Source organism: Dermacentor albipictus, chromosome 3 (assembly GCF_038994185.2).
Source record: "Dermacentor albipictus isolate Rhodes 1998 colony chromosome 3, USDA_Dalb.pri_finalv2, whole genome shotgun sequence".
Lineage (NCBI taxonomy): Eukaryota > Metazoa > Arthropoda > Arachnida > Ixodida > Ixodidae > Dermacentor > Dermacentor albipictus.
In genome coordinates, this window is record NC_091823.1 from 177,542,937 (window position 1) to 177,560,081 (window position 17,145).

Consider the following 17,145-nt stretch of genomic DNA (forward strand, 5'->3'; position numbering starts at 1 on the left):
ACCTAAGCCACTGGGCTACCGCAGTGCGTTGCGTTCCGCGACCAGAAACAAATATTAGTGTACGCAACACTGCTTTGGAACCCCCTACAAATATAAAAGCAATAACAGAGCAGTTTCACCCCAATGTTGCATGAACCACTGCACGAACTATTGCACGAACCAAGGTTCGTAGTTTCATCGGCTGAATAAACTGCAGTAAACATTCGCTTACTCCTGAAATTAGCAAGCACTGGGTCACGCGCGCACGTGCAAACATCAACAGATCTCACTCAATGACGGCGAACACTCGCTGTCACAGCGTTGGTGTGATGAAGGGCGCGAGCAGAGCGGACCGAACGCTTCTGCTGCCTCTTCCTTCAAAGCGTCTCCGAAAATTTGCGCTATCTGAGGACGCCCTTACCTCCCCCCCCCCGGCCCCCCACTCCCAGCTTTGTATCCATCGGAAGTTATCTCCAAAACAGAGCGAGGGTGGCGCAAGACCGGGCTAGAGCAATGGCTAGAGGAGGAGAAGCGCGCTAAACTAGCGCCTCCCTCTCCCGGCTTGCGCGCGTTTTATCACGTGACCTCCTTAGATACTCGACTTGGGGCGCCCATCCAGCCCGGCTCAGCCTCGAACACTTCCTTTAACGCGCACAGTCAACGGCGCGGGATGGGATCTTATCGCACTTGACTTTATACGTACGCTCGCGGTAAAACCGACAGATATATTTCGACGGTTGTGCCCATATAACTGCTATCGCAAAATTCGCAATAAACAGAAAATTTTACTGAGGACCAACAACGCTGCTCTTCCACGTCGTGATACAGCGGTGAACGATATTTCGGGAAAATGTGTTGCTAAATCTCCGTCAAACACTACGCTCGCATTTGGTGACAGCGGAACGCAGTCGCAAGAAATTGTGGAGAAAATACCGGAGTTCTGGCAGCTTCAGGTGCACTAGATTATTCAGTAACGTCGGCGGCTTTGTAGTTATACCTTACATCAGAGTAAACTGCACTCGACAGAGATCAAGGGCAGCCGCACCGTTATAGCTAAGCAAATTAAGAACAATTACGCCGCGTCTTCCCACTTCGAGCACGCTCCGACAGCCCAACGATAGATATTTCAAACGTAACCGCACTCGGACGAGCAAATTTTGCTTCTGCGAAGTGAACGTAGCGGGTATTTCAAGACGCGTGTTAAATTCACGGCTGTTTCATTCGTGAGCATTACTTACGTGACGTAAAATTATCAGTAAGCAAAACAGTTTTTGTTTCAACGCAAGAAAAGAAAACCGAAATAGTTGTGCGGATTCAAATGATCCAAAGCCGAAGCCGTCAGTAGTATGACGGCATCTTTCAATTGTGTTGCATCTCGCGCGAGTACGTTGTCGTCGAGTGGTGGTTCTTTATTCTATGGAGTGGTTCTGAAAGCGCTGCGTTAGGGGCGACTGCAACCAGGCGTTGCGGCAAGTTACGGTGGGAACTTCTGTCCGTGCTGTGTGATTGCGACGAGGACGACTGCCGCCAGCAGCGGCGTGTCGCCGATTTCGTCTTTGCCGACATCGAGCAAGTGCAGCGCCGGAAGTGTTGCGTTTTGCACTGCATTTTCCTTGTGATATGGGAGATCGCAACGCAGAGACGACCAGATGCACACGAAAGACTACCAGCGGAGAGTGACCTGTGCCATATTTCTCTTAACCTCTCAGGTAAGCATATCAGCTTTTGTTCCGAGTTTACAAACGGCGCGTAATCGGCCCTTCCGGCACGGCTACATTATTCGCCACGTTTATCTTGGCAGTTGACAGACGTTTCTTAGGCATGCGTGGGCGTATGTATGCGAAAATACTACTGGCAGACGGAAGCCTCAGGAGAGCATCTGAAATTATAGCAAAACTGTACTGCCATAGATAAACACCGTTCTTAACGACTCCAATGACGAGTGGCCTGTCGCATCGAAAAATCCGTAGAATACCAAGTACTGCGTAACCTGAAGTGTAGTGTGACCAGTGTGACTTTCGCTGGCGAAGACAGGTTGTCGAAAAAACAGTTGTCTATTCTGAAGATTTACTAGCGCTTTAGGTATATTACCGCGAATAATAAAAACGCTACCACGCTGTATGGCAGTGTCAGGCGATGTGGCAGCACAGATATTTTCGTAGCAGTAAGGCGGCTGCATGCACGAGCGAACAGACACAACCCTTTAAAAGCGCTGAAACAGAACAAATTAAATGTGCATTTGGCGTCAAGTCGGAAACACATTGGCTTACAGTATAAGCCGATGTATAATGCTATTATTTTTTGTCATCTTTATTTTCACGGTTGTAAATATTTAAAAGCATGAATTTGCTGCAACCTTTATATAGTAAATCCTACTAGGCGCACAAAACCTGGCTGTGTTTTGTAGAGAATTTGTGCTATTCCTACTAGATTTTCTATTTTGAGTCCGGTGTTTTATGAAAAAGAGGGTCTTTTTATTTGTTGTCTTATATTAGTGCAGATATTTGGCAAGCAGAAATGAGTTGATTGCAAAGTTGTATCTCCCGGTGAAGTGCACATGAACCCAAGTTTATCATGTCTTGGCTATTGTAAGGTGCATATAACAATTTTAAGTATATACAGCCGTAGTTGGCTTTGTCACTGTAGCGTATTTTGTAAGAGTAGAATGCTATGACTATATTACTGTTTTCATGCAGAAATACCTTTTTTTCTTGTACCAAGAAACGCTCACATCATTGAATGAAATGAGGTGTGGTGTATTTTTCTACTAATTTAATAAAGGAAATTTCGTCTGCGGTGTATCAGAGATTAGTTTACTTTCTTTTACTAAACAATGCATTATCTCCTCTGCTACTGCTGTTGTTCTGTGTATCTTTGTAATTTTGAAATGTACTTTATTTTAGGTATTCAAGAAATGGCAACATCCAGAAGAAGACGCCATCTTATCCAGCACGTTATGGGTGAGACAGATCGTAGCAGGCACTTTTGCATATCTCATTAGCATATGATGCTATTTGTTTTAATTTTTGTGTCCACTTTCCTGGCCTTTTTCATTTCAGCATTATTGTGCAAAGGGTAATACTTTTACATCTAGATAGAGTAATCGTCCAAAAGACAGAAACATGGCTGTAGGAGACGACACACATAAGCCTCCTTTGTCCGTATCTCTATGTTGCGCAGTTACGCTGTCATTATCTACCAACAAGCACTAATTCTTCATCAGCTACATCTACTAATTCTCCGTTATTACTATTTAATTGATACAACATTGAAAGTACAGAGGTTCACAGGAAGACAGAGACTTGAAATGATAAGAGCCGTAGAACAAGGAGCATCGCTGGAGCCAATGTTTCGACAAAGAGAAGGAGATAAGTTTTCTTGCCAAACATTGGCTCCAGTAAAATTTCTTCTTCTATCACTATTTACGGTTAAAAGACAGCATTAGTGCTCTTGCTGAAGCATTATGCATTATGGAATAAAAATTTGCAGGGTTAAATGTCAGGAATGTGAAATTTCTTGTGTATTTTAATGCTACAGCGAAAGCCAGAAAAACAAGATGTAGAGAACCACATTGTTATTTGTCACTACCCAGCTTGGCCAGCTTCATTCAGAGCTTGCACTTTGTTGCATTAATGACCACTGGAATTCATTAATTGAATTGCTTCGTGATTTACTTATATTCAGAGATATTGAACTTGTTTTAATGCAGCTTAACATAGTGCATGTAAAAAATATACAATGACATTTTAAGAGGCTTGCAGTTGACTAGCAAATCACTTGATGGTATGTGCTCAGGTTACCATTGAGCTTCCACGCACAAATCGGATGCACATTTTTTTTTCATTGCTTGGATTTTCATAAATATAAGTACCATTTCTTCTTTGTCAATGTTCTAGTTGTGTTGTAGGACCTAACTGTTTACATTTATTTGTATTGGTATCCATGTTACACAGACAGCTGAATTTTTCTTGTAAACTGTGACATGGTAGGACTAACTGTGGTATAAACTTTTTTAAACAGGGTTGAAGTACCTCAGACAGGCTGGCCAACGTTTCGATAGGTGGACCTATCTTCGTCAAAGGCGGCCTCGTCATCCTCGGCGTGTTAGTTTTAAAGGGTTAGTGCAGTGACGTCACGTGCGGGTGTTGTCGCTGGCGGCTGGTTTTAAAGAGAGAGATTATAAGAGGGAACAGGCGCTGTCGTCCGACGTCTGTGAGCCTCATTCTCAAGACGAAGGGACAAGAGCGTGAGAGTGGGCACGCGGGGAGGAAAGAAAAGAAATAGAAGCAGAAAAAAGGGGAAAAAAAAGCAGCAGGGGGGTGCCAGGGCCGTACCAAGACACAACAAAGGGGGGTGAAAGAAAAAGAAAGAGAAAAATGAAATCTTTAAGAAATACGGGGGCTTGGGAGCGTGTTGGGAATGCGAAAGGTTAGGAGGTAATCCGGGGGAGTCGTTGGCGGCATGTTTTTGAGGCATTAGAACGGCCGGTCAAGCAATAGGTCGAGTAATTTTGAAATAGTTAAGGTGGCGACGGGGAGTCTGCGGTGCAATGTGTGGGGTGATTGAAAGGCAGCGGCATGGTCTTTCAAGGGGCACTTCCCCACGCGCTTAACGTAGGTGTCGTTACGGCGGCATCCAGAAGGCGATGGTTGAGGCGCCGAAAAAGGCATATTGACTTCGGAATGTGTTGTCGAGGGGGTTTCAAAAAAAAAGACTAAAAAAGGGGTGAGGGGGAAGGGGGGGGCGAAATCGGTATAGCAAACAGGAGGGCGACGCGTGCAGAAGCGGGCGCGGGCAAGTGTACATGGAAGAAGGGGATCGTACACTTGGTATAGACGTAAAATCCTGAAAGAGTACATTAAATTGAGTAGTAGGCAGGAAATTTTTTTTTTCTTTTTCCTTTCTTCCTCTCTCCCCCTCTCCCCCCTTTTTTCCTCCGAAATGAAAGAGTAGGTGAGGTTAAGAATAAAAGTTGGCTGGTGGCCTAATGTGTTTTGTGTATTGGTTGATGATATGAGAGTTTCAGATTTAGGTTACAGCTTTTAAAGATTCTAAGTTGCCGCGTGCCAAATTAATTCCTGTCGGGTGTAGGCAATTAAACTTGTGTATGAGGTATGATTCCGTGTACTTCCTTTCGCGAGGGGAACGGAAATTTGTTTGTAGTATATAGAGCCTTGCTTTGTCAAACATATGTCCATGTCCAAACACAGTGCACAACACTCTACTGAAGTTTACCTGTCTCTCCTTGAATTAGTTCTCACACATAACTACTTCGAATTTGAAGAGAGTTACTACCTACAGATACATGGTACAAGCATGGGTACGCCTTTTGCACCAACCTACGCGAACATATTTATGGGGATTCTAGAAACAGATTTCCTATCGCGCTGCACTACCAAGCCCCACACATACCTACGATACATAGACGACATACTCATAATCTGGGGACAGGGCCAAGACAGTCTAGATAAATATGTATCCTTTCTAAATTCTGTTCACCCAACAATAAAATTCACATCAGAATCCTCAACTGAGCGCATAAACTTTCTGGACACAACAATATACATTGACAATGGTGAACTAAAGACAACGCTGTATAGGAAACCTTTCGACAAACAACAGTACCTAGAATATACCAGCCACCATCCCAGACATTGCAAACAAGGCATCTTTAAAGGCCAAGCCACACGACTACGTCGCATTTGCGTTGAAAACCAAGACTACATAGATAGACTCGATCACCTTAAAGAAACGCTATCAAACAGGAACCACCCAAACAGTGACCTTCAAACAGCTTGCATCGCTGCAACCAAACTTGATCGAGCCGAGGTCCTCAAGCCCCGCCCGAAGATCACAAGAACAACAACGCCTCTTCTTACTACTGAATTCTCAAACGCACTCCCAAACGTGAATAACATCCTAAGCAAATACTACCCGATTCTCACCAGCAACCAGAAACTTAAGAAGATTTTTCCCGACCCTCCCAGAGTAGCCTACAGACGCAACACTAATTTTAAAGATGTTCTTGTGCACGCCAAACTACAGAAAAAGAAGAAGTTGGGAACCAATCCCTGTGGTCGCCCCAGGTGCTCTACATGCAAACACATTCAATCCACTACTACAGTAAAAAGCACAGCGTCGAATTACACACACAAAGTAACTTCGGCTTTCACCTGCACATCAAGCAATGTAGTCTACTGTCTAGAATGCGCCGCTTGTAGCAAACAATACATAGGTGAGACCGGACAACAAATCAATACAAGACTCAATGGTCACCGCACGGACACAAAACACAATTTACCCAAAGCAGTAGCCAGCCACTTTAATGAACATGGACATATGTTTGACAAAGCAAGGCTCTATATACTACAAACAAATTTCCGTTCCCCTCGCGAAAGGAAGTACACGGAATCATACCTCATACACAAGTTTAATTGCCTACACCCGACAGGAATTAATTTGGCACGCGGCAACTTAGAATCTTTAAAAGCTGTAACTTAAATCTGAAACTCTCATATCATCAACCAATACACAAAACACATTAGGCCACCAGCCAACTTTTATTCTTAACCTCACCTACTCTTTCATTTCGGAGGAAAAAAGGGGGGAGAGGGGGAGAGAGGAAGAAAGGAAAAAGAAAAAAAAAATTTCCTGCCTACTACTCAATTTAATGTACTCTTTCAGGATTTTACGTCTATACCAAGTGTACGATCCCCTTCTTCCATGTACACTTGCCCGCGCCCGCTTCTGCACGCGTCGCCCTCCTGTTTGCTATACCGATTTCGCCCCCCCCCCTTCCCCCTCACCCCTTTTTTAGTCTTTTTTTTTGAAACCCCCTCGACAACACATTCCGAAGTCAATATGCCTTTTTCGGCGCCTCAACCATCGCCTTCTGGATGCCGCCGTAACGACACCTACGTTAAGCGCGTGGGGAAGTGCCCCTTGAAAGACCATGCCGCTGCCTTTCAATCACCCCACACATTGCACCGCAGACTCCCCGTCGCCACCTTAACTATTTCAAAATTACTCGACCTATTGCTTGACCGGCCGTTCTAATGCCTCAAAAACATGCCGCCAACGACTCCCCCGGATTACCTCCTAACCTTTCGCATTCCCAACACGCTCCCAAGCCCCCGTATTTCTTAAAGATTTCATTTTTCTCTTTCTTTTTCTTTCACCCCCCCTTTGTTGTGTCTTGGTACGGCCCTGGCACCCCCCTGCTGCTTTTTTTTTCCCCTTTTTTCTGCTTCTATTTCTTTTCTTTCCTCCCCGCGTGCCCACTCTCACGCTCTTGTCCCTTCGTCTTGAGAATGAGGCTCACAGACGTCGGACGACAGCGCCTGTTCCCTCTTATAATCTCTCTCTTTAAAACCAGCCGCCAGCGACAACACCCGCACGTGACGTCACTGCACTAACCCTTTAAAACTAACACGCCGAGGATGACGAGGCCGCCTTTGACGAAGATAGGTCCACCTATCGAAACGTTGGCCAGCCTGTCTGAGGTACTTCAACCCTGTTTAAAAAAGTTTATACCACAGTGTGCCATTCCATCTGCCAGCCCCTTTCTTGTTTATGGTAGGACTAAGAGCGTTTGTGCAAATTTGCTGCAGGTACACTCTGGTGGCTCCCGCCCCTGCATCCTACGACCACCGTGTCCTCACTATGTTCACTAGGGAGTTCTAAGCCTTTGGCGGCTCCTGCCACTGCGTCCTGCCACCACCGTGTCCTGGCTACGTCCACTAGGGAGTTGGCAGCCTTCGTGATGATGCCAAGCAGGCTGGAAGCTGACAGAACGATCGAGGTAAATACATGTAATTAAGTGGCAAATTTTTGAGTGAAGTGGCTTGTAGCCACTCAGCAATAAAAGAATTAACTTAGAAGCAGTTTAGACTCCCTGCTATCGGTGCAGGAATGCTCAAGTCCATCCATTTTGCCTTAGCCGCCAAGAGGCTATGTGGATTAGACTAAATGCGATGCAAATTTTGAAACTAGTAGGAGACCACTTGTACAATTTTTTTTCTTGCTTGACACAAAACTGCTTTGATAAAGCTTTAGCAATTTAAAAACAATACAGTGTACTTTCATACATGTTATTGGGCATAAATTTACTAGGACTGCCTCAATAGTAAGTATGCCGATAAACTTACACCAAAACTGACTTTTTTTGCTAGTTCATCCTCATCTCTGTGCACTGCTGCATAATTTATCTTCCTGAAACAAGTTTTTGCGTGCAGCACAAGTCCTAAATATGTGGATTACATAAATTTGCAGCTTTTCCTGTAAGCGAGTTCTATGAAAATAAAGTTATTAGGCCATTTTGTCCATTTTTAATGACCCATAATAAACTGAGCAGTGGCTAATAAGCAGTTCAATTTTTGGTGTAAGGCCTCTCTTTATTGTCCTGAAAAATTTGGCCCCCTTAATGAAGGAACAAATTTTTTGGCTATGCCTTTTATGATGCATAGTTTGGTGCGTTACACATGTATTTCTTGAAATTAACATTTGTCCTATATTGAAGGGCCTCCAGTTTTTCGAAAAGAAATTTCAAGTGGTCGTGTGCCAGGTCGGGACAGCTCGCATGAAATAGCCTACTTACAGAAATAGGGAGGGCCATACCCGCCGTGGTTGCTCAGTGGCTATGGTGTTGGGCTGCTGAGCACGAGGTCGCAGGATTGAACCCCGGCCACGGCGGCCGCATTTCGAGGGGGGCGAAATGCGAAAACACCCGTGTACTTAGATTAAGGTGCACATTAAAGAACCTCAGGGGGTCGAACTTTCCGGTGTCCTCCACTACGGCGTGCCTCATAATCAGAAAGTGGTTTTGGCACGTAAAACCCCATTATTTGAATTTTTTTAGGGAGGGCCCAGTACACTTGACTTTATGTTAAGATACTATTATTGGTCTACAAAAGACGGAATGAAACATTCTGTCCTATAAGCAGCTCTTCACATTCATTTATACTTTTGCACATCTGTATACCTCAAGTCTGGTGACTTGTGTCTGTTTTCATTATCTGCTTTGTGCCGATGGTAAACTTCAGGTTTGCCCTATGATGGAGAATATTTTGTTGCTTATAGATATGCATCTGTGTTTTTCAGGTTGCCTCGAAATTTTACCCAAGCCGTGCCACACACTTGGGCCAGGCCTCTTGCAAACGACGTATAACCAGGCTCAACGCAGGATGTCGAGTGAGTCCGGAGATCGAGGCAACCTGCTGTGCAACTAGCGTGCAACCTTTGGTGACCCTCAATATGTTCCACCTATTTCACAGCTGCACTCACCTTCCACCTATCCAAACCGCATCGCCAGCTGTGGTCACTCATCGAACCATGGATGAATGTTCGGGTGGAGTGATTTGAAGAGACATTTTTTTTTTGTCTCTTCAAATCCTTAGCAAATACTTGTGTTATTATAATTATTATGTGTCTTTAGTGCCTAGTTTTTAATGGTTCCTTTCTATTAGAATTCTCGCCATCGATTCCTGCTATTATAATGTATGTCTGTCTTTATGCACAGTTTTTCATAGTTCTTTTGTACTTGTCAATGTAATTGATAGGTTCATACTTCTTGTTATACAGAAGGCTAAAATGCAAACTTACGGCATTTTGTTCTTCCTTTTGATAATCTACAGCACTGCAAAGTGTTCAAGAAATGTAACCCAACGTGGGCTCTGGTGCAGGAAAAATTTAAGAGCAATATAGAGTACTTATTTCAAGCACCCAATATTTTTGGAAAAGTAAAGAATATAGGAGCACAAAAAAGAAAATATTAAACTAGAGAAACATGAGTTCCCCTCATAAGTCTGATAATAATGTGACTTCCCTTCACAGCAAAGACACCAGTAATATACTCGCATACAAGGTTTGAAACAAGAAAGCTATGATGCCCTTGGCATTTCTCAGTGCCTATTTGTCACACTGACGAATGTCAAAGGCATCGTAGGTTTCATGTACACATTGGTTGCGTTAAACTTTTGAGTATTGCATTTCTCAAACACAAAGGTTTACAGCAGTGCTTTAAATAGCAAATGCATTTCCTAATTTATTAGTGCAAGAGGAACAGTACAGATCATGTAAAAATTTTTTTACAGACTATATGTCCATGGATGCACGCTTCTGATGACATAGCAGTGACGTGGTCGTGGGATGAATGACTTTATTTCAGATTTAAATATTGGCTTCCAAGTCTGGGTTAGTCTCCTACACTGAATAGTCCAGGTCAGAGCTCATTTACTAGAGAAAGTGAATTAAACTAGGAATTATAAACATCAAAAGATCTTGTTTAGGAAAATAATGTGACAATCAGCAAGGTTCTTTGGGTATTCATTTCCAAATTTGTAGGATATATTTTATGACTGGTTTCATTATTGTGAGAACAAATATTTGTTTATTGTCACACTAGAGTTGGCTGCCCCCATTTGTATACAACCCCTTTACAGGCTGAAAATTCAGTGTGTTACCCTATTTACTCGCATAACGATCGCACTTTATTGTAAAAAAAATTTACTCAAATTCAGAGGTGCGATCATTACGCTGGGTAAATTTCCCACCAAAAGAAAAAAATATATCGTCTGGCATTTGCTACGGGATGACAACAGGTCAACAAAGAGGTGGCTGCCTCTGTATGTACTGCGGGACACACACACAAAACAAAAACATCGTGGCCGGCAGAGCAAGCCGAACGCGCCGAACACAATTTTTTTTTCTTTTCGTGAGTACATTACGTGCATTCAAACAGTTTCTTCCGTATCAGTAATGAATAATATCGGCAAGTTTGCGGCAATAACATAGCCATGTCCACTTTGAGGGGACAGAAACAGATGGGCGCGCTTAGCTGCCTGTGACATAGGAACACATGGCGGGCATGCTGCGGAAACTGCGGCATTTACCTTCACCACTATCCTAATATGGCACGTTTCGGCTAAGGGTGGGCGAATATCTTAGCTGCGTTACAAACGTCGGCGAATGAATAGGGTACACTTTTAACGTATCACTATAAACGTGGCTGCTATCATTGCCACTCGCGATTTGTTGCGTGCCCACAAGTGCAGACGAGGAGAAACGAAAGACGCCTTTTTTGTTGTTTTTGTTGACCACAACCATTACAAAGACTACACATAATAAAGGCAAGTTTGGTTGTAGCTTTTTTTTGTCATATAAGTGCGGAAAGTGATGGAAGGAATGAAATGGGGCATCTGCTTAAGAATGTTTGGTGCGTGCAGACTACTTGGTTTGTCTTGAAGAGTTGTTCTCATAGCAGTTGACAGATGGTAAGCGCGATCATTATTAGCTAGACTTGGCACATGACATATCGCTGTGGCAAGTTTGGGGTGCAATCTTACACGAGAAATAAAAAAATCGAATTCTGACATCAGAATTTAGGGGTGCGATCATTACGCGAGTGCGATCATTATGCGAGTAAATACGGTATTAGGTTGTTTTTGGTTTTACGCACTCAATGTTAAGGGATGCAAATGGTGACATACAACAGAATGCAAAAATGACTAATGAATGCAAGCAGGGCATGGGGCTTTTTAGGCAGATGCATGCGTGTGCTATTTATAAAGCTCCCCATGGTATGCCTGAAGGCATTTGCTAACACTTTGGTAGAAAACACTGACACCCACTTATTAAGGGGAAATACTCCTCAAAACAACTTTTTTATATATTTGTACTAGAGATTTGAATATACTGTCATTCATGAAGTGTTTTATTAGATTTGAATTGTCATTGATTTTTGTGTAGCTGCTGTTCTGTAGTTATGGTCCTACACAGTGGGAAAATATTCTTGTGGGCACTTTCCTGTGTATAAAATTTTCAGAAATAGCTTCATGCTGTATCTTATTTAGCTAGTTATATACTGCAAAGTGATGACACTATCGAAACGGCTTGTACAATTACTGGAACTATGCAAAAAATATTAGGCCACATTAAATAATTTTACAGATTGCACTTTCAATGAGATATCAGCATTCTGCATATCTTGAATAGTATGTATGCCAAATTTCGTTAGCATAGGACAATTATAAGTGCATAAGGTTATTGTCATGCTATTGTGAGAAAAAGTTTTTGAAGAATATTGTAATTTTTTTTCACAATAGCATGAGAAGTATGCAAGATTAGTAGGCAGGCCTGTCTGCCTGCCTACTAATCTTGCATACTTCTAGTAACTTTACATGCTGTTTGAATAGATATTGGCACTTTGCAGTCTACAAAGAGCTGAGTTAGCGGCAGCACACTGCTTTTTGTGAAAATTTAATACACAAGAAAGTGCCTGCAAATATGACTATGTATTTTGCTGTTGTGTAGGACATAACTCGAGAAGCAGCTAAACAAAAACTAATGGAATATATAAAATCTGCATGAAGAACTCTACAATTGGCTCTCTTTTCAAACCTCTAGTACAAATAATAAAAATATTTCGAGTAATATTCAATCAGCAAAATGTTCCCCTTGCTACAGTGACCTACAACATAGCGACAAAAGTTTAAGGGAAGTCCTCTTGTCAAAGCGACTCTGGGCTGTCTTCCCAAGGGCTTCTGTTAAAGACTGCATTTTCCTGCATTTGTCAGGAGAGCAATACAAAAATGTTTGTGAATGTGAAAATGGTATTGGCACACTAGCAGAAAAAAAGACAGTTCTGTGAAATGTAGACTTGATTATAACTTTGTTCGACATTTACATTCCGACTGCATATATTTATTTCGTGTTTTGTACTGAGTGTTTCAGCGGTGACTGCTGCTAATTATTGAACATAACTGCTTCATGACAGTGCGACTAACAGAAATTTATAGCAGTGGCAGGCATTAGAATTACAGTACTCAATGACGTCTACTTTGTAAGAACTCAGACTAGCACCAGTTCTGAGATACACATATCCAAAAGGTAATGATCAAATAGATTTCTCTTTCACACAGAATTGTCCCACAAGGCTTACAGAACTCATTGTTTGTCATGTACAAGCAGATTATGTGCCAGATGTAATTTATGCTCAGTAAATACATAAATCAGTCATGCGAGGTGTCTCACTTTAGGTTGCAAGTTCGAACTTTAATCTTGCTTGTTTTTATTTTGTTTCCTTTGTGAGCATGAGTGAGTTGGTGACCTTGGCACATATTGTCAAAACTGTTTCTTCATCACTGGGAATCGCTAAATTTCATTTACACATGAAATTCCCAGTTACTGGTATGGTAGGCTTCGAGCTTAATTCCCTTATCTTTCATATGTTTATCTACCAAGTAGTTTTATCGTTCATTGAAACATATCCATGCAATGCAGAGTGGGCACCCAAATTATAAATATCTGTTCTTGCTTTCTACCCTGCTCTGGTGTTTTCAAAACCTAGCATTGCTGCAATGGCCTGTCTGCACCTGCAGAAAAGTAGTGAAGTGGCTAAAGTTAAAGGTCCACAACATAATTAAGATGCAAAGCAAAAATATAAGTTCGCAATTGTGCCCCATAACCAGAGTTTTGCTTAGAATTAAAAAAAATGGACATCCTGCTCAGGTGTGAGTGTTGCTTTGGGCACCAAGGGGACTACGTAGCACCTGTGCTAGTGTACAGAAAGCAAAAAAAATCACTCCAGATTGGAGCGGCAGCGGAAAGTTCAGCACAGATGTTTTATTTCACGCACCATTAATGTGGCTTATCATCTGCTCCTGTTGTATTGGAACGCATACGTTGGGAAGACAATCCTTTGCGCCATTGTTACCTTAGCAGTACACCAGAGAAAAGTAGAAATAAATAAAATCGAGAACAGGTATTCACACTTGGTTGCACACAGTGTATTATCTGGAAGTGTTTCACTCTACAAAAGACTACTGTGATAGATAATCATAATGACAAAGACAAAAGAATTAAAAGAGGTATGTGTCAGTCATCCGTCCGTGACCTCCACTGTTTATAGAAACACTTCTTTCTGTATATGTGCCAAGCCGTAGGGAGGCTTTATGTAACTCAGTCATGCTTGCTTGGGTAAAGATTGGAATAAGGGAAATCACAAGAACATTGTATGAGTGATTTGTAAATGTGGCACCTAATGTAACTTATTCATGTATGGGCTGAGGATAGATTACAGCCAGTGGATAATGTGCTCTTACAGGATGACTTGTGATGCGTAAAAGAAGCCTTCCTCACATCTTCCTCTTTGTTTCTTCTGGATCTTTGTGCACTATGTGTATTGTTGCAGCTGCGTGCATGTAGCTGGGTATAGTTTATGTGTTCTGCTTCCTTCCTTGTCCTCATAATTCATGCGCCATCTTTGCCGTAACAAAATACAGCTACCTGTGCTACTTATTTTGTCAATGTGTTTGCATTATGGAAAGTTTTGTATTAGCGGTTATATCTACCTGTGAAATTGTCTGTGTCAGCTATTATACTTAGTTTTGCAAAAGTATGTTTCTCAACATAAATAAATGATCAGTATAAGTGTTGCTGTATTTATTCTTGTAATTTTGTCAGTTGTGAAGTTTTTATACCCTGTTGCATGTTGTATGACAGAATAAAATTGATGCACAACTTTTTAATGTGGTGTTTTTCAGATCAATTTTCATCTCACGCTAACATGCACAAATTGTGTGGGGAAAAGTGTCAACAAGAGTACCATAAGGTAAGACAGCTGTTTTTACTGTTAGATTGGATTATCAATTGCCAACCAGTTGTTTTTAACAAGCATAGTATAATGCATAGATAATGTAATCTAAGTTGGAATGTTGTTTTTATTGCACTTCATTATATGGGTCTCATTTGCACATAAGTGCAGCCATTCTTATTTGTTATCTGTAGCTTACTTGCTTAGAATGTTAAGTCGTAAGTTTAGAACAGGGAAATAGGTTGAACTCATAAATCTTTTGACATATTATAACAGACTTGTGCGGTGGTGAATTAAACTTCTACATGAGTTACATAATATTTTGGGGTCTCATCAAGGTTCTGAGTGGCATTGCAGTATCATGCATATGCAGCTGAAGGCTACATATTGGATTTTGCTTTTGCTACATTTTGCTTGGTTGGCTATTGATTCCAGTTTAATAGTAATGAGAACTGTCTTGCTTTCATAGTTATTCTGTGCTGACTGATACATTCGAATTTTCGAGAAGACAATAACAAAGATGGATGAAATATTAACTTTTTCTTGCTAGCCTGCCATGTGCTTTTTGGCACGTTTACTGTGGATTCTTTGTTATCCTGTTGTCTTTTCACAGTAGTCTTCTTGAGAACTAGCCGTAGTCGTGTGTACTTACAGCAAGAGTTGTTGACACATCTTGAAAAGCGGCTCGACACTGCCATCCAAGAGTGAAATGCCTTACATGGATCAGTTGCTTTACTTTATTTGCAAGAGACCGGCACCACGGACTAAGGGTAACTTGACACACACTGCTGGAGTCATCAAACTCGTCTAAAATAGTTACCGGAATCATTCTTGCAGTTTTCATGTGACACTTTTGTAGCGTTCCTACTTAAAGGACACAGTAAACGTAAAGCCTTGCTGTGGAACTGGCGTCCATCTTGTCTACCTTTTATTCTCACTTCCTTCTTCTCTTCTCCTGAACCCAGACTCCTGCGCTTCTTCATCTATTCCAAGGCTCATACCGCTTCACCCTTCCAGGTTTCTTTTGCTAACCCCTCCTGGGGTAATACTTGAAAACGTTTCCAATCGAAGCACATTCAACTGAGCCACGTTCGCCAATGTACCACACAGTCTTCAATATTCCTTTCTGAGTGGCCGTCTTTGTCACAGAGTAAGGACCATAAAATTTGGCATTGGATTCTCTTACTCCTTTCCTAACTAGAATGAGGTCGGTGACTTGAATGTCTGGAATATCTGAGCAATGTCTCTTGTCAAAACTTTTTTTTCATTCGTTTACGGTACCTCTCCTCCTGCGATTTCTGTTTCCTTTCCTCGACGATCTGGAGATTTTCTAACAGCCCAAGTTCACGGTCCGCCTGAAGAATAGGGGTTTCTCCTGAAGAAGCGAATTGCGGGCTGCATCCCAAGCCGCTGGTGTAGGAGCGATTGTGATGTCTTACAGCTGCTTCTAAAGAGCATTTCCAACCACCAGGGAAACTATCGTACATCCTGATGTATTGTTTAACATCTCGTATAGCACGCTCTGCAAGCCCATTCGCTGCGGGATGGTATGGCGCATAGAACTGGATTGATATATTATGGTCTCGAGCCCATCTTGCTAGCTTTTCGCTCTTGAACGCTGGACCGTTGTCACATACAATTGTCTTGGTTGTCCTAAACATATCCCGTTCGAGAAGGGCGATGACACTATTCGCATCTTCTTTTCCTGCCCGTGCCGCGACCATCCTGGTGCATTCATCTATGGCCAGAAGAAAAGCTTGCGTTTTTCGGACTCCTTCTCGTTTCTTATTTAGCTCGGCGAAATCCAGGTGTATAACTTCAAAAGGCACGTTTGAGTGGCAAGGTATTATCATGGCGTCCGTAGGCTGCTTATATTTCACTTTGTTGATTTGACAAATGTGGCATGAACGAACGTATCGATTGACGTCGTCTTTCATGTGAGGCCTCGTAAATCTCTTGACTAGCTTGTTGTAGGTGCGCCAAAATCCGTCGTGTCCTCCAGATTCTGGGCTATCGTGGTACAAATAAAGCACCCTGGAAACCAGCGTTGGCGGGACTTGATAGCGACCTTCCCTAAAAATCAATTGTTCAGTGCCTTCCCACAATTTAATTTCATTGATTTCTGCCGATTGTTCGTTGTTGGCCTGTATCATCAGTCTAGACAATGCATCTGCATCAGTCAAAAGGGGTCCAGGTCTGTGGGAGATGGTAAAATCGAACTGCTGCAAATAGTTCACCCACCTGGCGATACGTCCCTTAGGTTGGGTCATATTCAAGAGATGAGTGAGGGCTTGGTGATCGGTGAACAAAGTAAACTTCGCACCTTCTAGGTACGTACGGAAGTACTGAATTGCTTTGAGGACTGCAAGAGCTTCCTTTTCAGTAGTGGTGTAGTTGACTTCAGGTGGCTTGAGGGTGTAGCTGTAGTAACCTACTACGTGTCGCTTTATAGTATTATTATTATTATTTTCTCGGCCGGATGCTTCTGGACATTTCTGGTACAAGACTGCACCTGTCCCATAGTGTGAGGCGTCGGTATTCAGTTCAAAGGGTAAAGTGAAATCTGGTATGCGTAG

General features: G+C 42.3%; 1 long non-coding RNA gene across 1 annotated transcript; it reads left to right on the forward strand.

Moving 5' to 3' along the window:
• Nucleotides 1-1,341: 1,341 nt before the first annotated feature.
• LOC135908173 (uncharacterized) lies at nt 1,342-14,482 on the forward strand. The gene is made up of 4 exons (XR_010566232.2): nt 1,342-1,688; nt 2,883-2,939; nt 7,590-7,780; nt 9,079-14,482. It is a non-coding gene; the product is annotated as an uncharacterized lncRNA (long non-coding RNA).
• Nucleotides 14,483-17,145: the final 2,663 nt, after the last annotated feature.